Source organism: Zalophus californianus, chromosome 16 (genome assembly GCF_009762305.2).
Source record: "Zalophus californianus isolate mZalCal1 chromosome 16, mZalCal1.pri.v2, whole genome shotgun sequence".
NCBI lineage: Eukaryota > Metazoa > Chordata > Mammalia > Carnivora > Otariidae > Zalophus > Zalophus californianus.
The window spans coordinates 24,517,617-24,543,508 of NC_045610.1; positions in this window are offsets into that span (position 1 = coordinate 24,517,617).

Below are 25,892 nucleotides of genomic sequence, written 5' to 3' on the forward strand. Positions count from 1 at the left end.
AGCTGGCTCTAGAAAAACAGGCTGCCTGGGAAGGGAGGGGTTTTCTGTTCACTGGAGGTGTGCACGCACAGGATGAAAGATCAAAGGATTTTAGCACCGGATAGGTAGATGCAGGGGCAAAGGGGTAGACTGTATCAGTGATTCCCAAAGATTATTTTAGGAAATACACTGATCAGCATTAAATAACATTTCTTACACAGAGGAAAAAAGTTATTCCTTCAGTTAGTTTTCAAACTGTCTGATTTTGACCAGGAGAGAGAGTCTCAGTTTGGTGCTAGAACAGCATGCACCTCTCTACCACTGTTAGCTCCCTTTTTTAACACGAAGATTAGGTCTCAGGCTCAGAGCTCCTGAGGCAGTGGCAAGACTCCCTACAATGAAATAATGTGGGGCTTTCTATTTTATTTATTTTTATGGTTCCCTTCTTTCATGGCAAATGATTCTGGTTTCCCCATTACTGCTGGGATATAAAGTTTTATTTTAAAATAAATATATTTTAAGAGAATGAAAATACAAGCACAGAATGGGAGAAAATATTTGCAAAACATATATGTGACAAAGGAATCGTATCCAAAATATGCAAAGAAGTCTAAAACTCAACAACAAGAAAATAACTCAAAAAGTGGCAAAAGATCTGAACAGTCACCTCAACAGAGAAGATGTACAGATGGCAAATAAGCATATGAAAAGATGCTCCACATATGTCATTAGGGGGCTGCAAGTTAAAATAACAATGAGATGCCATTAAATGACCTATTAGAATGGCTAAAATCCAAAATATTAAACAACATTAAGTATGGAGCAACAGGAACTCTCATACACTGCTGATGGGAATGCAAAATGGTACAGCCACTTTGGCAGTTTCTTACAAAGCTAAACATATTCTTACCATATAATCCAGCAATCATACTCCTCAGAATTAACCCAAGTGAGTTGGAAACTTAGGTCCACACAAAAACCCGCACATGAATGTATACAGCAGCTTTAGTCATAATTGACAAAACTTGGAAGCAACCAGATGTCTTTCAAAGGATGACTGGATAAACAAAGTGTGGTCCATCCAGACAATGGAATATTATTCAATGCTAAAGAGAAATGAGCTATCAAGCCATGAAAAGACACAGAGCCAACTTACGCATGAGGCTGAGTGAAAGAAGCCAGTCTAAACACTGCATGATATAAACAATACAACATTTTGGAAAAGATCAAACTATGAAGACAGTAAAAAGATCAATGGTGGCCAGGGGCTGGGGGAGGGAGGGATAAACAGGGGAAGAACAGAGAATTTTTAGGGCAGTTAAATTATTCCATGTAATACTGGAAAAGGTGAACAGATGAGAGTACGCATTTGTCAAAACCCACAGAAATATACAGTACCAATGGTGAACCCTAATATGAACTGTGGGCTTCAGTTAATACTAGTGCATCAGTACTGGCTGATCGATTGTAATAAATGTGTCACAGTAATGCAAGATGTTAATACTAGGGGAAACCGTGGGCAGAGGGAGAGGGTGCATATGGGACTCTCTGTACTTTCTGCTCAACTTTTTCTGTAAACTTAAAAAGGTCTCTAATAAAGTCTATGAAATGGAAACTACATAAATTTCAAGTTTTTAAGCTTAAGAAGTTTGTCCACTAACAATCTCACTTCTAGAAATAGAGTCACATGTATACTCAAGACCTATCCAAGACTCTTCAGAGCATCGCTATTGGTAATACCTGAATGTTCACCAGTAAAAGAGCGGATAAAGTCATTGTGACACAGCCACACAATGGAATACTAGCCAGCATGAAAGAGGGCAAACTACTGTTACATACAACCTGAACGAGTCTCACAAATATCATGTCGAGTGCAAGAAGCCAATACCAGGAGTGCCTGGGTGGCTCAGTCGTTAAGCATCTGCCTTCAGCTCAGGTCATGATCCCGGGGTCCTGGGATCAAGCCCTGCATGGGGCTCCCTGCTTGGCAAGAAGCCTTGCTTCTCCCTCTCCCACTCCCCCTGTTTGTGTTCCTTCTCTCGTTTTGTCTCTCTGTCAAATAAATAAATAAAATCTTAAAAAAAAAAAAAAAGAAGTCAATACCAAAGAGTCTATCCCATGTGACTCTATTTTAAAAAGTTTTACCAAACTGATCTGCGGTGTTAGGTATCAGGAGAGCAGTTCCCCATGGAGGGGGTTTAGCACTGACTACAAAGGGGCCCATGGGGGCCTCTGGGGTTCTGATAATGTTTTGTTTCTCATTCTGGGTACTGGTCACACAGCTGTGTTCACTTTGTGAAGAGTTCATCTGAGATATTCACTTGTAAGTTGTATGCTTTTCTGTAGGTAAAATTTTACATAAAAGTGGGTCTAGGGGCGCCTGGGTGGCTCAGTCCATTAAGCGACTGACTCTTGATTTCAGCTTAGGTCATGATCTCAGGGTCCTGGGATCAAGCCCTGTGTCAGGCTCACTGCTCAGCAGGGAGTCTGCTTCTCCCTCTGCCTCTATCGTTCCCCCTTCTCGCTCTCTTGCTCTCTCTCTCAAATAAATAAATCTAAAAAAACAACACACACACAAAACAAAAACCAGCAGGTTCATTAACAATACTGTATATAAACAGTAATAGAGGGTGAAACCTCATGATCCCGCATCTTCTCCCCAGGGGTATGCCCAACAGAAATATGTTCACGTGTCCACCAAAAGACACGTACAGGACTGTCCACAGCAGCACTCTATTTAATAGCCCCAAATCAGAAAAAACTCAAATGTCTATCAACAGGAGACTGGATGAATACACTGTGGTATATTAATACAACTGAATATACACAGCATGTAAAAAAGGCAGACTATCACTTCGCCCAATGACATAAATGGGACTCATAAGTAAGACGCTGAGTGAAGGAAGCAAGACAAAGGAGAGGATCTAGGAGACAAGTCCATTCACCTGAAGTTCAAAAACAGACAAAACTGGTCTATGGTTACTTCTGGGAGGTACCAACTGGGAGGGGGTAAGAAGGAGCCTCCCGGGTGCCAGAAATGTTCCACGTGGGGACAGGGCAAATACACATATGAAAACCAATCAAGGTGTGCACTTTAGATGTGTGCATTTCAAGTTTGCAAATACAGAGGAAACTCAGAAATGGCCAACATTACGAAAGTGGAACGCAAATGACCAAAGTTTGAGAAAGAATGGGAAAGAAGCTCTGAGGGCAAGATCCTCTAGCTATAACACTACCACCCCCTCTCCACCAAGACCCCCAAGGCCTAAGGTCAGCGGGTGACCTGCCCCCTATCTGGCCCGGCAATCAGTGGAGACACCAGTTTTAGGGGGTCAGATGCCAGCCGCCCCCACTCTGTCCCCAGGGGCAGCTCTGAGCCCTGCAACCTGAGGCCTCAGGATCACAAGGGCAGATTCCTGCCTGAGCCTTTACAAACAAAGATGAGGGCTCCGGGGGTGGGGGGGCAGGGAGACACATGCCACCATCCCTCCCCAATCACCTTTAAGGTGTGCTGGACCTCCCCAGCCTGCCCCCATCTTAGACCCAAGCACCACTGGGCATCACCCCCTGGGCTTGGCCCCAGCATCATTTTCATCCACCTGGTCTTCACTAGCTTTTCTACAGACTCACTGTGAGACCGATCACTCACCTCCCTGCACCTCATGTCCACTGATGCAGGGCATGGGGATAGAGAAGATTCAGGATAGAAGCACAGACCAGCCCCATCTGATGCTGGGCTGCCTTCTGCAACATCCCAGGCAGTTACCCAGTGTCTGCCCAAACACCCCTGGTAGTGGGGAGCTCACCTCTGTTAGGAATCACTTCCTAGAAATAAGGTGCCCCTAACATATGTCTCTTTTTGCAAAAAATTTAAATTATATAAATATATATAAATCCGCACATAAACACATAGGTGCCTAATATACACAGATAAGCTCTTTCTGGAAGGAAATGCGATAAAACAAGCAGTAATGGTCGCCCCAAGGAGGGGAACTGGGGGGTCAGATGCACGGGTAGGCGGAAGATTTACTCCCTATTCTCACCCATTTGGACTTTTGAATTTTGTACTTAGTGTGTGCGTTAGCTAGTAAAAGTAGGTAGACTACTTTGGAAAAAGACAGTTCTAGTTCTTACACTCCTTGGCTGACAGGGCTCAGGTGAGATCAGGGCCCGCTGCACCCCACCTGCCCACCCACTGCCTGACGGAGATTTGAGGCTTTGGAAGCCAATGTGTAAGCCCCCAACCCGCCCCCCCCGCCCCCCCGCCCCCCCCCCCCCCGCCAGTCCTCGTGAAACTGGCAAATTGCTGAACTTCTCTGAACCGAGGCTTCCTTGCCTACAAAATGTTAAAATAATGACGTCTGCCCCACTGGGTTCTGGTGAGAATTGAGTAAAGCAATGTCTGGCTCAGCGTTAAGTACTCGATCAAGTCTGTTTTTATTAATCTTGTCCCCTTATGCTGCCTGCCTATGTACACCTTTCAGTTTACAAATCCGACTTTCCTACTTAATTCTCAGGACAATGTTGGGTGTGTTTAACCCCATTTTAACCCCATTTAACTGAGGCTGAGTGACCTCCTCGAGGTTAGAGAGCAGAAAGTTCGCCAAGCCAGGGATCAGGCTTCCCAATGTCTCTGGTGCTCTTCTTCCTCACCAAGCTGTCTCTGGGTCTGGCATCTTTCCTAAGCATCTTAAATCATTCTCTGAGGGTCTTGGAGATGACCCTGGCCCTTCCCCTTCTGCTCTCGCCTCCCCTGCTCAAGAAGTGTTTTCTTCCTGGTCCTCATCCTGCAACTCTGGGCATTTTTGAAAAGTAGGGGTGGGAGGGAGAGGGTCAGGGCTATCCCCACAGCCCAAGGGGCCAGGCTTGACCCCCACAGAACATTGCGGTCCCTGAGCCTTGTTTGGAAGAGACTAGGAGGAAAGATGAGCAAACTTGAGAGTCCCGGGGCCATATGAAGATGTCACCACTCCAGGCGAGAGCAGGGCAGGCAACTGTAATTAAGACCTTGATTGGAGGTCCACGTGGGCAGAGAAAGCGGCTCCCAGGACCTCAGGCCAGGCCCAGACGCGGGAGGGCAGGGATTCCCTCAGATCCCCTCTGGCCATAAGGAATCAGCAGGCAGGCCTACCACCCCCAGGGAGGATGTGGGGGGGGGTGGTTAGTCCCCAGAAGGCCATCTCACCCCCGGGCTCCAACGTCTTCAGCTCGCATCCGTCACACTCCATAGCACTTGGCAGACAGAGCCAAGCACATACTAGGCACCCGTTAAATATTTGTCAAATGGATGAGTGGTACTCCATGGGCCATCCCATCCATCCCCCAGCCTCTGCACACTGCAGCCTCCATCGGTCACCCATTTTTGTGTACTTCAACCCTCCCAGGGTCTGGGAAGTTCTGGCTGAAGTCTACCCTCCATCTTCCTTGCACTGGCCTCACCCCTGCCCCTGCGTGGTAAATGGAGCATCAGGCTAGGGGACGCTGGTGATATTTATAAGGAGCCATAGCAGCGTCTCTGCAGCCCCCTCAGCTCCCAACGTGGAGGAGAAAATCACCGCTGTAAATTTCCCCAACAGCGGCCTGCCCGGCTCCTCCTCCCAGATTCCAGCCCCTTAGCTCATGATTTACAGAGGGAGAGAAGTAGGAGCCTCAGGAGCTTCCTTGCAGGGTGGAAGTGAGCACCTGCAGCCTGGGCAGAGGGCTGCCCTCACCCCAGCCCTCCACCAACACCTTCCATGGGTATGGCTCTCCGGCAGCCCAGTTGGGCTCCCTGTCACCTTGCCCACCCCACCAGGCTCCCTGGGAAGCCAGGAAGCATCACATCCCACAGAGGCTCATTCCACAGCCACTGCTCCTGACCTCTAGTTTTCCCTCTGTCCAAGGGACTACTGGGGTGATGGGGATCACTCTGAAATGGGGAAGGCTCTAGCCAGGGCCCCGCTAGAGCAGAGGAGAAACCCACAGCATTCGTGCTTTCTTTTTCATTCACTCCCTCCCTCAAAGTCAAGGCCCAGACTACACAGAAAGGTAAGCTGTGGAGTATCTGGACAGAATGGGCCTGGGCCTCGCCTCACTGGGTGGTGATGGGTAAGAGCACCAGATTAGGAGTCCAGAGGTCTGGATTCCAGTCCCTGTTGTGCCAATAGCTCTCACTGTCCTTTGAGTAAATGGCCCTTTGTGGACATAAGTTCCTCCATCTATAAAGTGGGGGACCTGGGTCAGATGGGGTGGGGACCCTGAGGGACACCCCTCATTGCCCCTCATCCCAGGTCTACCTCACGTCCTGGGATAGCATTCATTGATCTGGCTCCCCAAGCAACAGCCCGGCCCCCAAGTCATGTCATGCTGCCCTCTCCTACTCCCCGATTCTGGGGGGGAAGCTGAGGGTGGGGTCACTGTCCTGGACCTATCTGTAAGATAGAGGAGCTGGCCTTGACTGCTTAGTGTCCCCCTCACCCCCGGGGCTGTCACAAAGGCAAAGGGTCCCTCTCACCTCAGTGTAAGGGTATGGGCTCTTGGAAAGCCCCCACCAGTAGGACTTCTCCTTCTGGCTCCCTCTCAAGGTCACCCTGAGGCTGAAGTCACCATCTGGGGCTTCTTGTGTCCACCACCCCCACCCCTCCCAGAAAGGGCTGCCCCCACCAGGCTGCATTTCCTCCAGCTCTAGCAGGAACCTGGGAGCCGGGAGCTTTCAAAAGGTCCAGGTTGGTGAAACTCCTCTGCCCACGCCCAGCAGCAGCTGGATATTGGGGAAGCACCCCCTGTCAGGACCCCAGGGATCAGAAAGAAGAGGGGCAACCACTGCTGTTCGCACACATGCTCAGGGGGCTGAAAGCAGCCCTAGGCCCCATCCACAGCGTCTCCTGAGCAGATAACAACAGCTACCTTACTGAGCCGAGCACTGTCCAAGCACTTTACCCTAACAGCTGGTTTAGCTATCACAGCCATCCTAAGAAGTGTGTGCACTTTGTGACAGCCCTGGGGGTGACGGGGACACTAAGCAGTAGAGGCCCACCCCCTAAGAAATGTGTGCTGTTATCCCCAATTTACAGAGAAGGAAATGAAGTTCAAAAGCGTTGACTACTTGGCCAAAGTAAGAGCAGGGCCAGATGCAAACCCCAGTGGTCTGGCTAGAAGCCCGAGTTCCACCTACCACCCTGAGCATCAGAGGGCATAACACCTTTGCGCGCTTCCTCTTATGGGAAGCAGAGGCACAGAGACAGGAGAAAATCCCCCAGGGCCACACAGAAAGACAGAAGCAATCTTGTGGCTCAAACGGGGTCTTCCAAGGGCCAAGCCTGAGCTCCGGTCCTTAGTCAATCAGTCCTGGTGAGCCACGGGGCAGAGCTGTCCCCCACGACACGCCCCTAACCTTAGCCTCTCCTCATAAGAGAAGCCGGGTCTCCTCAGTGTATGTGCTGCTCCGTGGCTGTTGGTCAGTAGTTGATAAACTCTTCCTAAAACACAAATCCCATGGCTCCTATCATCAAAAAACAAATGTGCAACTTTTATTTTTATATCAGCCTGTATTCTTGGTAATCAGTTTTGCCCACTTGGAATTCAGTTCAGCTACTGTTGAAACTGTTGGCTTGCCCTGAGACCTCACAGGGAAGGCAGGGGGTCTGCATGCACAGAGAGTGGTTTGCCTCAGGATACTGGCAAACAGGATCCAAACCCAGTTGAGTCAAGCTCTGAGTAGCTCTTTGTCTGCAAATATTTTTTTTTTTCCAAGCCTTAAACTCCCCCAGGGCAGGGTCTGTGTTTCTTCCATCGGACTCGAGATTCCCAAGGTAGAGCTATGGGGGTGCACCCAGGATAGGAATTGTCTCCCTCCCAGTGGACTGAGGGTCTTCCGAAGCCAGAGCTCCTTCATCAGACTGGTTATTCCCCAAGGACAACAATATGTCTCCCCCATCAGACTAGCTACTCTCAGAGGATAACACTGTCTCCCCCATCTGACTGAGTAGGGTCTGTATCGCCCACTCCAGCCAAGCCCCATCCCGGGCACAGCCAAATCTACACCATTTGGCACAGGGCAGCTTCTCCCTTAATCAAGGTTTGGATGATGGAAAAACTCCCCTATTCCTCCCATCCCAACCCCAGGGAGCCAAGCCAGAGAGGCCGCTGTGAGGGGCCACTGGGGGGCCTGTCCCAGGCCAGCGGAGCCCAGCCAGGCCTACAGGCTCCTCTCCCTGCCTGCCACCCCCACTGGGCAGCCCGGTGCCCCCTGACCCCATGGCCTTCCATCATGGGAGATCTATAACATTTACAATCCCAAAACAAAAGGCCCCGAGAGGCGAGGACAGAATTCATCTTCCCAGCTGACAAGCCCCGTTAATTAACGACTTGGAAATCGATGACGAGGAGGGACAGGCGGCAAATGACACCTCATCATGGCCAGGAGGAGGGAGGAAATGTCCGGGGACTGGCGGACACGCACCGCAGGGCTGGCCGGGCGCCTGGGAGAGCCACCACACCCATCTGTCACTGTCACTTCAAACGCAGTCGACTACCCCCCAACCCAGAAATTCTCATTTCCCACCGCAGCATACCCCCCAAGAAAAGGGTGCTATGTGCCCGAAGAGTGAAGGGAAAGTCATCATGGAGCGCCTACTATGGGCCAGGCATCGTGCTAGATGCTCTTCATTCATTGTAACCTCTTCCAACAGCTGTGAGAGGTAGGTTTTATTATGCCCATTTTAGGGATGGGAAAGTTGAGGGCTGGAGGAAAGTTGACCTAAGCCTGGGGCTGTGTTTTCAAATGCCTGTTACAGGTTGATGAAACCAGCTCTTGGATCTAAAGAAGCAACATGGTTAGAGAAAAGAGCTCTGGATTTGAGAACACAAGATCTGAAATGGAGGCCAGGCTCCATCCCCACTATCTTGGCAACACCAGACAAGTTACTTAATTTCTCTGTGCCTCAGTTTCCTCATCTGTAACAAAGGGAGAATAACCCCTACCTTACTTGTCAAAAAGAGCTAATCCCTACAGGTGAGCTTCGGAAGCCCTAAGGCTTACACTTGGATAAGGGTGCAGATGGTATTTTCCCATTACCAAGCCTGGTGGTCACCCCCATCCAAATCTAGGGCATGGGATGAAACGGGATGAGGAGCCAGAAGGCCTGGGCCAGAGTAGGGCAGGCTGACGGCCGGGGCAGAGGCTAGGCCTCAAAGATGTAAGGACAATAGGAAACAGGCCCCCTTGTGCCCTCCTGTGAGGAGCTGAATCTTTCTGTAAGGACAGAATAAAAGTACCCAATTCACGGGGTTGTTGTGAAGTTGAGACAAATTATATAAGGTTTTAGTATGGTCTGGCTTATAGTTTGGCATATTGGCAGACATCCTCAATAAATGTTAGAAAGTATGGTTGTTCTCCTAGTCCCTCTTCCTCTCCCAAACAAACGCTGTTTGAGATGTGATGTAGTAGGAGAAAAAGCAGGCGGAACTCCTACCTGACCCAGGACTCCATGCGGAAGACCCCACGGGAGGGGCATGGATCTTGTTCTCAGGGAAGAGTCCTGAAAATGGATCTAAACCAACACTTACCTTCTGCTGTGAGGAGCTCACCATTGGGACACAGACGGGGTTCTCTGGGAACCCAGAGGAGGAGAATGGTTCTGCCCAGATGAGATGCTGTCTGACCTGGATTGGAAGAATGAGTAGCAAGTCATCATGGCGGGGCATGGAGGGAAGGGGGCTTCGGCCAGAGCGGAAGGTCCCAGCCCAGTGCTGGCACACAGAAGACACCTCCCCTTTCTCCTTCCATCCAGCCCAGAGCTCAGCAGAGTTCCAGAGGTGTCTGGGGACCGTGGGGGTCCCTTGTGGCTGCAGGGGTATGAGGGGAGAGAGCCTGAAGGGGCGAGGGCCTAGAATGCCACACCACACTAGGAGCTTAGAGCCTCAGCTTATCTATAAAATGGGGCCAGATTCCAAAGAAGATATACAAATGGCAAATAAGCACATGGAAAAATATTCAACATCATTAGTCATTAGGGAAATGGAGATACCATTTCACCCTAGGTAAGATGGCTATAATTAAAAAAATAGTAATAATAAAGTAAAATAAATGTTGGCAAGGATGACTGGAACCCTTGTGCGTTGCTGTGGGAACCAAAATGGCACAGCCTCTACGGAAAACAGTTTGGAGCTTCTTCAAAAAGTTAAACATAAAATTACCATATGACCCAGCAATGCCACTGCTAGATATATACCCTAAAGGGCTACAAACAGGGACTCAAACAGATCGTTAGATGCCAATGTTCACTGCAGCGTTATTCCCGCTAGCCACAAAGATGGAAACAATTCAAGAGTCCACCAAGAAATGACTGGATAAACATGGTGCGGTGCGGTGTGGACATGCAAGGGAGTATTATTCAGCCACAGAAAGGAATAAAGTTAGGATTCATGCGACAACATGGATGAATCCTGAAGACACGATGCTAAGCGAAAGAGACCAGACACCAAAAGGATAACTATTGTCTAATCTCACTTATCTGAAGTATCTAATATAGAAAAATACACAGAGACAGGGGTGGAGCAGAGGTTCCCGGGGCTGTGGGGGGTGGAAAAGGGGAAGTTACTGCTTAGTGGGTGCGGGGTCTCTGCTTGGGGTGACGTACCAGTAGAGAGAGTGGTGATGGTCGTACAACGTTGTGACTTTAATGCCGCTGACGTGGGCACTTCCAAAGTGGTGACAATGGCAAATTTTATGTTGTATATTTTACCACCATTTTTTAAAAACTTAAAAAAAAAATCCAACTGGAAAACAAGTCAGGTCAAGCGCCTCTGTGGCAAGAATTCTGCTTTAGCTGTTTTCTTGGGCCTGCTCTAATACCAAGGGAGCCCTGCACTGGGTGGACCCTCTGAATTGAGGCTGGGAGAATGAACTGTACTCCCTGCCCCGACTTCTTTCCAGCTGCCCCCAAGGACCCCCCTTCCCCGGCCCAGGGCATGGGGCAAAGTTGGCCCGGCCTGGGCCGGCCTGGGCTTCCTCTGAGAGCAGATGGCTTCACTCTTCTCCTCTCCTTCCTCCTCTCTCCCCACCCCAGCCCCTTAAAGAAGAAGAGACCTTTCCAGAATACATCATCTCACCAGAGCTCTAAAATGTCAAATTTAAATTCATACTTGGTACCACCTTTGATTTCAAAGCGGATTACACCTCAGTGGTGAAAGGCGGACACAGCACAGGGCCTGAGCAGGCCTCCTGGGCCTCTGCTGGGCCCCGAAGCATTGTTAACTCCTTCCAATTCATTAGGTCTAATCCTAGTGGCGCTGAGTAAGGGGCCCTGGGCCGCACCCGGCACTCGGGACCATATGTGCCCATTGTCTCACTCATCCGCTAATCCAGCACCCGTTGCGGGCACCAGCCTACTAGAAAGGGCCGGGAGAGGTTCCTGGCCCTCAGTGAGGGGGCAGCCAGGGTCTGGTTCAGCTCTAAACCCCCCACAACTCCTCTGTGGAGTGGCCAGCTACAGGCATGACGCTGTGGGAAGGGAGAGGTTGGAGTCCTAGGAGAGGTGGACAGACAGACATCAACCATCCTGCTATGTTTCTCTTCCCCAATATACTCACTCACACGTACACACTCATTCACACCCTCTGTGACACACCTGCACACTCACTCCCATGCCACACGTCCACGGGCTCACACCATCCGACACCCAGTGGTGCACCCGTGCACGTCAGACACGTCCACACCTGCGTACCCTCAGTACACGCACACACCTCTACCCGTGCACACACTCAAGTTTACCTGGGTCACTCTGCAGAGTTGCCAGGTTTGTCTACAAAAAATAAATAATTAAAGAGTCCCTGGCATTTTTTTTTTTCCCTCTGACCTTTCCAATGTCCAGGATGTTAGAGCTGGACAGGACTTCAGAAAGAATGGAGTCACTGACTCACTTCCGGGGGGGGGGGGGGCAGAGCGTGGCCCGGTAGAGAAGGGAAGCCTGCCAGGAGTGGGGCCCAAAGCCCTGCAGCGAGCCGCTCTGTCCTCGCCAACTGGCTGACCTCGGGCAATTCTCTCAGTGCCACAGAACCCCTGCGCCCCAGACTACCCAGCACCTGTCCACAGGACTGTTAGGAGAAGATGAGACAGTGTTTGTCCAAGTGCTCTGTGAACGCAAAAGCACCCTACACAAGTGTGGAAATGGCACAGAAGGGTCCCTGGGGTCACCGCGAAGCAACAGCAATGGTAAAACCAGAACCCAGAGCTTTGGATGCTCTGCCTGGGCTCTCCGTTACTCGTGGCTTTTCAGGAGAGGGGGCGACAGCCCAGACCAGAGGGTCCAGGAGGCATGGGATAGACAGGCTCCAGCGGGTGCAGGGCTGCTTGCTCAGTCTGCTCCCAGGTGGAGATCTGGGTCTCAGCAGAGATCAGGGTTTTGGGGTGAAAAGAAGGAACTAGGTAGATCTGGCCACTGATCACTGCCTGGCTCCATGCTCCCAGGGCTCATGCCCTGGAGAGAATTCGCTGGAAAGCAGGCTGGCAGGGGGTGATATTCAGCTAGGAGAGAGGGCAGAGGCCACCATGTCATGGATGCTGTCCCCAAGGAGGAGACCTATGTATGTACAGCACCTACAGCCAACAACATGCAGAAGCACAGGACCATCTGTCCGTCAGTTTTTCTGGCCACCTGTCCACACTTAGAGGCGCAGAGGAGTGGGCAGATGTTATGGTTGGCCGCGGAGGGGTTGGTCCTGCTTCATCTGATGGTCTTCTCAGGCCAAGAAAAGAAATGTGCACATGTTGGAACCAGCTCCTCCCCGACAAGGGCCAATGACACTCATCTCTTCCCAAGTCCATGTTCAGTGACCTCACCTGGATAGCCTGAACCCCACGACGGTGGGAGCATTTACACCATGGAAATTGGCGAATGCTGCAAGTCGGGACTTTTCTTCCCCAAGAGCCAACCGCTAAATACTCACCAGCACACAACCGCACATTCCCTGCTCCCACGGGAAACCTTAGGCCTTGAGAGTGCCTTAAGCCCCAGTACGTTCAGCACCTGACCTCCCCACGCCAGCCAATGCCTCACCACCTTCTCCCACCTGGGAGCCTGTTTCCTCAACCTCAAAATTAGGGGAATAGTCATGGCACCTGGAGCAGGGCTGCTGGACCTCCAGTGTGCACGCGGATCACTGGAGGATCCTGTTTAGATGCAAATCCCGATTAAGTGTCCAGGGCAGGGCCCGGGAGCCTGCGGTTCTGACCAGTTGCGGGAGTTGCTGCCGCCGGTCCGTGGCCCACACTTTGAGGACAGGGGCTTACTTATTAACACTGAACCGCACCAGGCACAGGTGTTCAGGCTGCCTTGAATCCTGACCTCTGTGTGACCCCCCTCCTCGGCCAACCCTCCTAATGACTCATCATCCCTATTTGAACGCTCCTCCCAGACCTCGAACTCAGGGGTTCTGAAAGTTAGAACAAATGGTCAACTGAAAAGATTCACCACCTCATCCCGGACACTTCCCTCCAGCCTCATTCTCCCTGGCCACCATCTCTCTCCTGCCCAAGGCCAGCTGGTCACAACGACATTCCCCGGGAACATCCTCTGTTCCTTCTGGTTCTGCCACTCGAGCCAGCGCAGCACCTCTCCGGCCCCCATTTGTGGGTCCCCACCATCTCTAGCCTGAAGCCCCAAGGCTGCTACATGCCAGAACTCGACCCAGCCGTGGCCAGGCCCTGCTCCGCAGGAGTCCTCCGCCATACGCCAGCCTGCCCAAATCCCAGCTCAGCGCTGCAGGTCACTGTCCCCAGGAGGGGCCGACAGCATCCTGGCTGAGAATGTGCTCGAGTGTCCTCAACCCCTCTCTACTCCTTCAAGGGCAGCAGGGCAGCTACTCCCCCCAGGACCTGGCCTGCCCTCCCTTCTCTGAACACCCTCCTCGGGCACTTACTCCTGCACCACCCGAAGGGCTCTATTTCACTCCCCCACTAGACTAGGGGCTGTGTCTCCCCCATCAGACTAGGAGCTCTCCCCAGGGCAGCAGCTGTGACTCCACCATCAGACTGGAGACATCCCCCAGGACAGGGTCCATCTCCCACATGATATGAGGGAGACCTCCTGTCGGAGGCTGCGTCTCCCTGGCAGCCATAGGTCTCCTCCACCAACCTGGCGCAGGTAATACCATGCTTCCTGTTCCTGCTCCAGCTCCGTGCGAGGGACTTGGGCCTCCACCAGGGAAGCTTGGCTGAACCCCCTCCCATCTAGGCATCCTGGATCCTACCTTTTCCCAACTGAAGCTCTCCTGGGCCCAGCAGGACAGAGGAGAGAGAGAGAGACCACTGCAATCACTCGGGGCGGGGGGCTGCTTCCTGCCCAGGGCAGGGGCAGCCTGGAGTCCCGTCTCCTTTGCCACCCCTCATAGGCCCCCACCACCTGTTTCCAGCGCTGCCCCCTGATCCAGCACGCCAAAGGAGTCCAGGACTCCCATCAGACAAAGCCATTTGTTAATTAATTGCACTAATTAGCAGGGATGAGGCTGGACATCTGGACCCTCTCACGGGTGCATTCAGACCCTCAGCACACTCAGGCTGAGGATAGTCGCCCGGCAGGGACACCATCTCCAGCGTGCCGGAGCTGCCCCCCTCCACGGGCAGAGAGCACCCCACAGCACTCCAAAGGGAGAAGAAAAGCCAGATCAGCTTGGCATCAGGGAGCTCTAAATGGCATCCCCACCGAAGACCATCTCCCCCCTACCCTCACCTAGTCTCCTCCGGAGCAAGGAAGCAAGGGTGGAGGTGCTTTGCCCAGAGCAGGAAGGAACCCTTTTGTACCCTGACTCATCTCCCTGTTGACCCATTTACTGCTTGGCCCCCTTCATCCTCAACACCCAGGGACATGCACTGTCATCTCTATTTGAATGTTCCTCTAGGATCTCAAACGCAATGGTTCTAAAACAAAAGCAAAACCATAAAGATTCACCACACCTCCCACCCATTCATTTAATCACCCATTCAACAAATATTTATCAAGCACAGACTACGAGTCGGGCACCATGCCAGGCCCGAGCACATGCTATAACCAAAATGTGGCGTATACACACAATGGAATATTATTTGGCCATAAGAAGGAATGAGACTCTGATACCCCATACGACATACACGGACCTTTAAAGCATTATGTTATGTGAAATCAGCCAGCCACAGAAGGACAAATATTGCATGGCTCTACTTACAGGAGGTACCCAGATGAGGCAAATTCAGAGACAGAATGTAGTATAGGGGATACCAGGAGCTGGGGAGGGAGGAGAGGGGACGTTACTGGTTAATGGGTATGGAGTTTATGTTGGAGAGAAAAAGTACAGAACAGAGAAGGGAATGAAGAGAAGACTCGGTGACGAGTGCTGAGCAATGTAAAGAATTGCCGAGGCATCATAGTGTTCACCTGACTCTAATACAAGAGGGTACGTTAACTATACTGGGCTTTCAAAAAAGAAAAAGTATAGGATATAGACAGTGGTGATGGTTACAGGATGCTGCAGAAGTATCTCATGCGACTGAATCACAAACTTACAAATGATTAAAGTGATAAATATTATGTATATTTTACTACAGAAAAAATAACCAAAAAAAAAAGTCCCAGCCCTCATGGAGCTTAGACTCCAATGGAAGGAGACAGACACACCACAAAATAAGTAAAACATATGAAAAATGGTGACAAAGGGCTAAGTAAAGATATTAAGTCAGAGGAGAGAGCTACAGTATTAAATAATGGCCCTCATGCTCAAACCCTGCTATGGCTCCCAACTTCCCTCAGAGTCAAAGTCCTTGCAGTGACCCACCAGGACCACTTTATCTGCTCCCTTGCCCTCCCCTCTCCGACCTCACATCCCACCATGTTCCCCCTCTCTCATTCCACTGGCTTCACTGGCCTCCCTGCCTCTCCTTAAATCCTTCCAAATTGGCCTCGGGGCTTTGGCACAGCTGTGCCTTCTGCCCAGAAGTCTCTTCCCCCAGGATTCTGTATGGCTCACTGTGATCAGGTCCTTGCTTAGATGTTACCCCCTCCGTGAAGTCCTCCTTGACTACCCTGTTTTAAATTGAACCCATTTCCACAATACCATCTGTTCCCCCTTTCCTCATTCTTTTTTTCTGTAGCACTTATCACCACCTGATGCTGCTTCCTGTCTTTCTCCCTCCGCTGGGATGTAAGTTCCGTGAGGGCAGTCATTTTTGTCTGTTCACTTCTTACCCCCAGTGTTTAGAATAGTTCCTTGTACCTAGTCAGTCCTCTGTCAAACGAATAAATGAATCTACCAGGAACCAGAAATGAGGATGAAGCTCCCAGGGAAAGGGCAAGTAGAGGGAGAAAAAGGAAAAACAAAACCCTGACATTCATCTTAGCCTTTCTGTGAGCCGCACACCGCCCACTTCGGAGACTGATGCTCAGAAAGGTGAAGTAACTTGCCCAGGGTCACACAGCTTGAAAAAAGGGGAAAAGTAACTATGTCTGCTCCCAAACCTGTCGGATTCACCCTGTGCTGGATGACTTTTGTCATCCTCACTTCAGTTCCCTCCTCCCTTCTCCACGTAAGCCAACAAGCCCACTCCTCCCTCCCCCTACCCATTCCCACTGGGAATTCTGTGATGAAAACCCTGGCCCAGGGGTCTGGGTTCTATTACCAAGAACTCATGTGACCTTGAGCAAGTTCCTGCCCCCTCTCCACCCCCTCTGTACACACTTACTTCCTCATTGCTAAGTGCAGGGGCTGCATTGGAAGATCTCCTATTATCCCTCTGGGCCTGCTCTAAGCCCCAGGCACACGCCCCTCCAAGGCTCCCACTACAGTCAGTGCGCACGTCTGCGGCTCATGGGGGCGGGGCTTGCTGAGCTCTGGGGGGTGGAGCCCTGAGAAGAGATGGGGGCTGGGCTTGCCAGACTCCCTCTGGCAACAGAGATCAAGGTCAATGAAGCTTCGAGGGAATGAAGTGAATACACCTGAAAGCCACAAGCCTCAGCCGGGGGTTTTTGCCTGGAGACTGTGGGCCGGTCACTTGCTTCTTCTGATTGGACCGACCTTCTTTGGCCACACCCATTTTTCCAATTTTTGGTTTCCGCAGCTCCAGACGAAACCCACGTGGCTTTATCCCCCAATCTGTCTCTTTCAGGTTCTGGTTCAGTCTCCTCGACTGACACTGACGAATGGGGCTGTTGCAAACACCTGCCCAGAGCCCGGCAATAGGAAACACTCAATAAATGTTAGCTAATGTTGGTGATGGGGGAGGGTGGTGGGGTGAAGCTGAGCAGAGGGGATCCACCTTCTGCCCCCATTTCCAGACCTTGCAGCCTCAGCAGAAAGGACAGAAATTGGGGCTCAAGGGTGAAAAGCAGCTGAGTCTAAAAAGTAAGGTCACGAGAGGAAGGGGAAGGCTGGAGAAGGGAACAGAGTTTTGTGGGGCAGCTTTTATATGCTGAGTCGGCTCCTTTTGCACTCTGGGCCCGGGATGCCTACCTTCTGCTGAATGTCCACGCTCCTCCTTCACAGCTCCACACCGGATTTGCCATGATTTCTTTTCCCGTCTGTCTTTCCTGATGTGGAACTTCTTGGAGGAAGAGTGAGACCTTATCTCTGTTTGTGTCCCAGTGCCTTGCGCACACGAGGATGGGGTCACTTCATCCCCATTTTCTAGATCAGGAAATGACGCAGGAAAGTAAGAACCTTGCCCGGGTCATGCAGCTGCTGAGTGCTGTTGCTGGGATTAGGCCAGGTGATTCCACACGGAGGTGTGGGGTGGGGGTGGGAGGCAGGGGGTGCTTCTAAGAATAGAATCAGGGGAGGGAAGGTCCTCCCTGCGCATTGGGGATGTGTGACCTTACAGCCCCTTCATGATAAGGATTGCTGCCACCCTTACTGAGCACTTGCTGTATACCCTGTACGGCGCTAAGAGCTTCGCATACATTAATCTTGTTTCACCCTCCCAGCTCTTCTGGGAGGTAGGTCCTATTACTAGCCCCCATTTTGTAGGTGAGATCACTGAGGCTCAGGAAGACAAAGTGATCTGCCCATGATCACGTGGCTGGCAGAAGCAGAGTCAGGATTATAACTCAGCTCTTCCTGACTCCAAAGCCCATGCCTTGAGCTGCTACCCTGTTTTGCAGCCTTTAGGATAGGCACCAGTCACCCTGCCTCTCCTGGAATGCCCCAGTTCCCACAGTCTCATATTCTGAGACTCATCAATTGATTATTGACGGATGCATTTGTGGCCTGGCTCTAGGGCCTTTCAGTCAGGCCCTGGGCAAGGACAGGAATGGGGGGTGGAGGTAGGGGTCCTCCAACCCCAGGAAACGCCGTCAGGCTACCCTCACCCTAGCATGGCTGTTTCTGGCATTCACCACTGCCAACTCAACCCACCTTCCCTCCACCTCTGGATTTAAAGGCACAGTGACAATTAATCACCCAATGACATGGAGGGCAGGCTGCAGAGGAGTTAATTAATTAGGGAAATTTCTCCCAGCCCTTTGAAGGTGAAATGTGTGGGGAGGGGACAGGGCCAGGGACAGTTATTATTCAAGCTGAACAAGCTGACTCTGAGAGAAGTCTTCAAGAACAACTTCAGGGAAGCTTTGGAAGATGGAGACCTGACCAGGGTAGATCTGAGCATGCCCAAGACTGCCTCCTTAGCCCAGCTCTAGGGCTCCAGCCCCAGAGGGTGGGGCCCCTCCTTAGCTGATGGGCTGGGGCCATCCCTAGAGGCAGGAGGGCCTCTAGAAACCAAGGAGAATAAGAAAGGCAAAGCTCAGGGCGTCTAGCTGGCTCAGTCTGTAGAGTATGTGACTCTTGATCTCAGAGTCGTGAGTTCAAGCCCCACCTTGGGCGTGGAGCCTACTTACAATTAAAAAAAAGGGGGGGGGGCGCCTGGGTGGCTCAGTCGCTGGGCATCTGCCTTCGGCTCGGGTCATGATCTCGGGGTCCTGGGATCAAGTCCCGCATCGGGCTCCCTGCTCAGCGGGAAGCCTGCTTCTCCCTCTCCCACTCGCCCTGCTTGTGTTCCTGCTCTCGCTGTCTCTGTCTGTCAAATAAATAAATAAAATCTTTAAAAAAACGGAAGGGCAAAGCTGTTCCCTGTACCGCCCCACCAAATAAAAGCAGCCGATGAGATTGCATATGCCAAAGCCCCCCAAGAATGATTTGGGTGTTGTTTGTACAGCTTGGGTGCTCCAAACACACAGATAAATGGGAGGGCACTCTATCAGACCAGCCCAAGCTCAGGGAGGGAAATCAGGGAGGGGGGTCTGGTCACAGGAGTGGGGAGGGGGAGGATCTTCAGCCTCCTTCCTCCTCCACCACCTTGGCCTTGAAGGGTTGAACCTCTTGAGTTGGTGGGTCCCCCATGCTATCTCCACCAGGCTAGCTGGCTGCTCCTAGAGGCAGGGAGGGGCTGGCCCTCGGGAGCCCATTCTCACCTGTACATGGAGTGGGCAGGTGACTTGGTCAAGAGATTTAGGGCACTAGGAAGCTCCTTCCCCAAAATCGCACACCAGATATCATCCCTTGCACCATCAAGACTTGGAAATAAGAGAGACATTGGGGGGACAGAGGATGCTTAAGACCTGGTGCCTACCTCGAAGGAACCCACAGACCCTCTTATACCACTGACAGACAAGGTGGCGGTCTGAGCCCAAACACGGTAGCTGCGAAGCCCCATAGGAGTACAAAGGAAGCCCTGATTTATAACGATTGGGAGATGAAGAAAGACTCAAGGAGGGGCTGTCATCAGGGGTGAACAGCTGGAAAGAAAGCTGAAATTTCAACAGGCTAAGGGAGCAGAGCAGCCTGAACAAAGGAATGGAGGTGGCAACTTGCACCGCGCTTGTGGGGAAGGGTGGGTTGTTGAGCAGGGTGGCCACGATCTAGTGCAGATGCACAGGGGCGTGGGGAGGGCTGGGAATGAGGCCAGAGAATCAAGGTGGGCCCAGCAGTGGAGGGCCTTACCTGCCAGCCTTGGATATGATTCAAACGTGGTCGGAAGTCATGGGGGGTTTAAGGCAGGGCCTGCCACGGCGAGAGCTTGGGCTTTGCAAGGAGCACTCTGGCAGATGGGAGACAACAGCTTCATTGGTTGGGGAGGGCTGAGGCCAGATGGGAAACCTGTGGGGAGGCAGGTTTCATGGTCCAGGAGAGAGGTGATGATGGCTTCAGCTGGGAGATAGAGCAAAGGGGGAGGGAGCTATGGTTTATTGATCACCTACTATGTGCTGGCCACTGCACTGGGCACTTTTCATTCATCCTCTCCCTTCGTCGTGGAATTTTTATCATGCCCAGGCTTTGGGGGCAACTAGGGAACTAATGAAGTGAGGGTGAACAGGTTCTGCTCACCTGAGCAGGTGTCTTTCCTCCATCTCTCCTCTGCCCTCTCCCTTGAAATCTCCTTTGCATGCTGCAGAGAGTCAGGAGCCTGGGAACACTGTCTGTGCCCAACTCGGGGACCCCCATGGAGAAATTCCGAAAAACAATGCCACACAGCCCACACCACCCCCCCACCTATTCCCCCATCCCTGCCCCTCCAATCATTTGTACGACAGGAAGAGAACCTAATCCCGAATCTGAAAAACTATGTGATGGAGGATTTACAGTATTAGAAGGCAAACAGTGGCAGGTGTAATTAGGAGAAAAATTTGTCATGCTCTCGACTTGGGGAAGAGAAGGGAAGGTCTGGCATCACAATCTCCCCGGTGTTTACCCAGCGTGCGCACACACGCGGGGGAACGGGCGCTGGCCACGGGCAGATTAATATTTGATGCAAGGAAGAGAAACGCATGCTGTTCATGTTTATTTAGGATATTGTGAAATACAGTGAAATTTGCAATTTTATTGGATTTGGGGGGACGGTGTTTTGGAGAAGTCTTAAGCTGCATGGTAGGACACGCACAACTCTCTGGGGCATAGAGGCACCAGCTTTGGTGGTGAGCCCCCTGTGCCCCCCTTCCCAAATCCAAACTTGTAGTTCCATTTCCCTCCTGAAATCAGAGAGGATTGTCCCCAGAGGTATGGGTGGAATAAGACAGAAATCTCAGCTGGGCCTCTTAATTTGGAGTTTAGTGGCATGTGGCTGGCACAGAGAGAGGCTATCTCTGGGGGGTTCTTGTCAATTACAGGAGGGCTGGAAGCCATGGTCGGGCAGCTTTAGACACTGGTGACCGTGACCAGCTTGCAGGGTCAGGGTGGGAGGGGGACGCGGGGAGGGGTGGGGAGAAAGGGTTGAGTGAGATCAAGGGCTGATCTCTTTGTATTTGAGAAACTCGTTGACAGATAGAGCCCTAAAGGGCACGAGTCTGACCTGGCTCCTCTAGTCAAGGACTCAGCTCTTTCGCGTCCTTTCTCCACATTGTCACCTGGGCTCCCGCATCTCCACTGTTGGGGGGGGTGGCTCACAGTGCATTCCATTGCCGGACGCTGCCTGATGGGAAACTCTGTCTTACACATAGTTTCCAAGCTACCTGGGGAGAGAAGCATTATATCATAGAGTATGCCCTCATTTATGTTAAAATAAAGGGGATGAGAGAGAGAGAGATGATAGATGACAGATGATAGATTGATACGCTTGCCTATACATTATATTTCTGGAAGAAAACATGAAAATTGGTAACAGTGATTATTTCTGGAGAGGAAAACTGATAGCTTTCAATGAACCTGGGGAGCAGGGCAGGGGGAGAGACCTCCTTTTCACTATACACCTTTGACCAATTTGAATTTTTCATCATGTGCATGTAGTACTTTTTCCACAATAAAAATACTATTTACTTTTTAAAAAGAAAGTATTTTCTACTCAAAGAGCAGGCCAAGATAAAGAGGAAATAGTATGGTATGAAAAAGAAATAGGATGAGATGTAGGGGAGTAGATAAGATAAAGGACTACAGGGAAACTACAAATGCAACTGGAGAATTCACACCCTCACACACTCACTCACACACACACACGTCACATTGATCATTATTTGAACCAAAGTGTGTCTCTCTTTGGAGCTTCTACCCACTTTCCCACTGTGATGGTTCTACCAACTGGGTCACTCAGAAGTCCCTTCCTCTGCCCCCAGCAACCCCATCAGGTATTTGAGGACTGAACAAAACACCACTAGAACTGTGTCTGGCACCTATAAATATCCGAGCTGGGTTACATCGGGTTCCGGCCCCACCAAGACTTCTCCACCACATATGGCCCTCTTTTTCTCAAGGACATGCTCTCACGAGGCTGCCACCTCTGGCCTTGCCCCCAGGGCCAGTGCCCCCCTTGTGCAGGGAGCTCAGAGCTGGGCTGAGCCTTCTCCAGTGTGGGGCTGTCTCTGTAGTTGTCTCAGACTCTCTGACCTGGCCAGAGGCCCAACCATCACCAACAAACTACGGACCTCAGGAGGTTGATGGCCTCAGAGACTATCCGATCGTTACATTTTAAAAATGGGTAAACCGAGGCCCAGGACGAGCCAGGGACTGGCGTGAGATCGTGGAAGCAAGATCTGCTTTGTGTCTTCTTCTCCTCCCTCTGTGAGCCCTCTGGGATTCCTCCAGGATAGAACCTTGGGTGAGGTCTCTGGGAGAAGTGGGAGCGATGCTAGCCAGCCTAGGGTTGGAAGTGCCTGTTTCCAGTATAGACTGCAACCAAACCCAAAGAACTGGGCAAGCCAGATAGACAAGGTTAACTCAGGCTCGATGAGAAGACAGAAGCCAGGTAGGCATCAGCACGCAGCCCCCTAAGGGTGGGAAGTTGGTGGGGGCCTGGGTGGCTCAGTCGGTTAAGCATCCGATGCTTGATTTTGGCTTAGGTCATAAGCTCAGGGTCGTGAGATCGAGCCCCATGTCAGGCTCTCCGCTTGGCGCAGATTCTGCTTGTCCCTCCCCCTCTATTCCTCCCCCTGCTCCCCCCCCTGCTCTCTCTCTCTCTCTCTCTAACAAACAAATAAATAGTAAAATCCTTAAAAAAAAAAAAGAATGGGAAGGTGCCTATGCTGATGGCTTGCACGTGCCCATCTGTGTGTGTGTGTGTGTGGCGTGCGCGCATTCGTGAGCCCAGGTATGTGTCTGTGTGAGCGCAGAGATGTGTCTTTGTGCACATGTGAGTATCGGAGTATATGGAGCCTACTGCCCAGGGTGTGAGTGCGAGCGCGTGCACATGAGGCTCCCCACAGGCGTGCCAGCCCTCAGCGCGCTGACTTGCTGCGTTGGCCGGAAAGGCTGACTACTCCCCCAAACTGTAACCTGAGATTTTGTCTTTTTTTTCCTTTTGATTTCAATAATCCCTGTGCCAAGTCCATGGCATATAGTAGGTGCTCGATCAACATTCGCTGGACTCGACTGAATTGAGTTGAATTCAACTGAACTGGATTGAGTTTTCCTGGTGCATCTCTAGGCGTACAAGTCCGTACCAGGCACAGGAAACACCTATGTGCCACGTGGGCGAGCGCTCACGAGTGTCGGTGCAGGCATGTCTGGGGCCAGTCTCCATGTTTGCACGTGGGTCTGTGTGTCGTGACCATGCCCTGGTGCGAGTGAATGCACATTGTGAGGAGGGAACGTGCACGTGTGCACGCGCACATGTGTGTGTGTGCGTGCGTGCACACGCATGTGCCAGCTCCAACAGCCCTGTCGTGCGTGCAGGAAGCCCAGCCACTCCCTGGCTTCGGATCAGCCAGGTTCCTTCCCCGTAAACCTGGAGCAGCTAAAATTAGTATGAAAATGGTAGTGTTCGGTTAAAAGGAAGGGGGTGGGAAGAGACGAGGGTGCCCGTGAGTGCTATTTTATTTCTCAGTGAGAGGATAAAGTGATTTTTCCTACATAATTTTTGATGTAGAGGCTAAATTAGGCCGGAGGAGAGGGACAAAGCAACTTTTGCCCTCATTAGTATTCTGGCCGCGTTCACCCAGCCACGGCAGTTATGTATTTTTGCAAGTATGCATATAATTTATTGTGGAGAACACAATTTACATGGTAGTCGATGCCTGTTTTATAGCCTCACAAATAGATGTATGAACTCAAGCATATAATGGCCCAACCAGCAGGCGCAAATACGTTCTAAATCTTCTAAATGTGCTTCACAAAAATGTAACTGAGGAATATAAAACAGATCAATTCTTGCATGTTATATATTGGTTTTTGATTTACAAATCTAATCTGGGACATTTCTTCAGAAATGAGGGGATTTTTCCCCCTCCTCGCCCCCCCTCTTCTCCCACCAAGTACTCCATGCACAGACCTCGCCTGCTGGTCAGTTGCCTGCAGGCGCTGCACCTCCAGGCCATGCATGCGTGCCCACGCGTGTGCATGCGCCTGCCCAGCTCCCGCAGGTGCACACTAGCTCTGCTGGGAAGCTGCAGGCCTCGGTGGAAGGATGGAGTAATCTTTGCTTCCACCGTGTGACTTCCCCTGTTTAAAGCTGAAAATCGGGGAGGGGGGCTTCGGAGAGGACCGCACGGGCACGTGGCATCTCTCGGATCTTGTCCCCCGGGGCTCCTCCCTAAGCGACCTATTTTCTCTGGTTCCCACACGGGCTTCATGACTGACGAGAGCAGAAAAAGAAAGTGAGCGTCTTAGAAATGGAAATTAAACTCACGCTGGCGGAGTTCCATTTTTAATTCGTATTTTATTGAAAATATTTTTATCAATATATCTTCATGTACATGGTGTTGTTGTTGTTTTTTTTTAAGCCCATTCCATTAGTAGTTGAATGGACACATAGATTGTGGTATACTCCTAAAATGGAATACAACACAGCAAGGAAAATGAACACACTACGCATGCAACGTCGCAGGTAAATCTCACGCGCATAGTGTTAAATGCAAGAAGCCAGACCCAAAAGAGGACCTGCTGTGTGGTTTGATTTATATAAAGCCCAAAGCATGAACTGAACCAAACTATAGTGTTTAGAGATGGCAAAACTATCAGGGAAAGCAAGGAAGTACTCTCCATAAAAATCAGGATGGTGGCTATCCTTAGGGGATGTGGGGTTGGGTGAGGATAGGAGAGGGGCATCCGGGCAGCTAACAATGTTCTAATTCTTGCCTAGGTGATGGTTCCATGGGTGTTTCATTGGTGATAAATTTCCGAGCTGAGTATTTCTCTTTTTATTTGCTTCTCTGTACATATGTTATATTTTACAATAAAATCATTTAACAGAAACAGCCCAGGAGGGCTTATAATGGAAAGCAAATGCCCTTCCTCCCCCTCCTGTTCCCTGAAGGCAACTACTGGTGGCCATTCCTGGTTGTTTTCTCTCTATCTCTAAGAAAGGGTGTGGAGCTTCTTCTGAACCTCTCTGTCCATAACATTTTATAATCTTTTTGACTTCCATAAGGTCAGTAGTAATGTCTCTACATCCATTCCTGATTTTAATAATTTGGATCTTCTCACTTTTTTTCTTGGCCAGTCTTGCTAAAGGTCTGTCAATCTTGTCGATCTTTTCAGAGAACCAATGTTTGGTTTTGTTGATTTTTCACTATTTTTTCTTATTCCCTATTTCACTTATCGCCACTCCAATCTTTACGATTTTCATCCTTCTGCTTGCTTTGGATTTGGTTCACTCTTCTTCTTCTAGTAGAATGGAAAGTTAGGCCATTGATTTGAGATCTTCTCTTTTAATGTCGGCGTTTACAGCTATAAATTTCCCTCTCAGGATTGCTTTCCCTGCATCTCATAAACTTGGGAATGTTGTATTTTTGTTTCCATTCATCTCAAAGTACTTTCTCGTTTCCCTTGTGATTTCTTCTTTGATCCATCGGTTATTTAGGAGTGTGTTGTTTCCCACATATTTGTGAATTTTCCAAATTTCCTTCAGTTCTTGATTTCTAATTCTATTCCACTGTTGTCCGAGAATGTACTTTGTATGATTTCAATCTTTTTAAACTTATTGAGACTTGGTGTGTGGCCTAAGATATGCTCTTTGCTGGAAAACATTCCATGAGCACTTGGGAATGTGTATT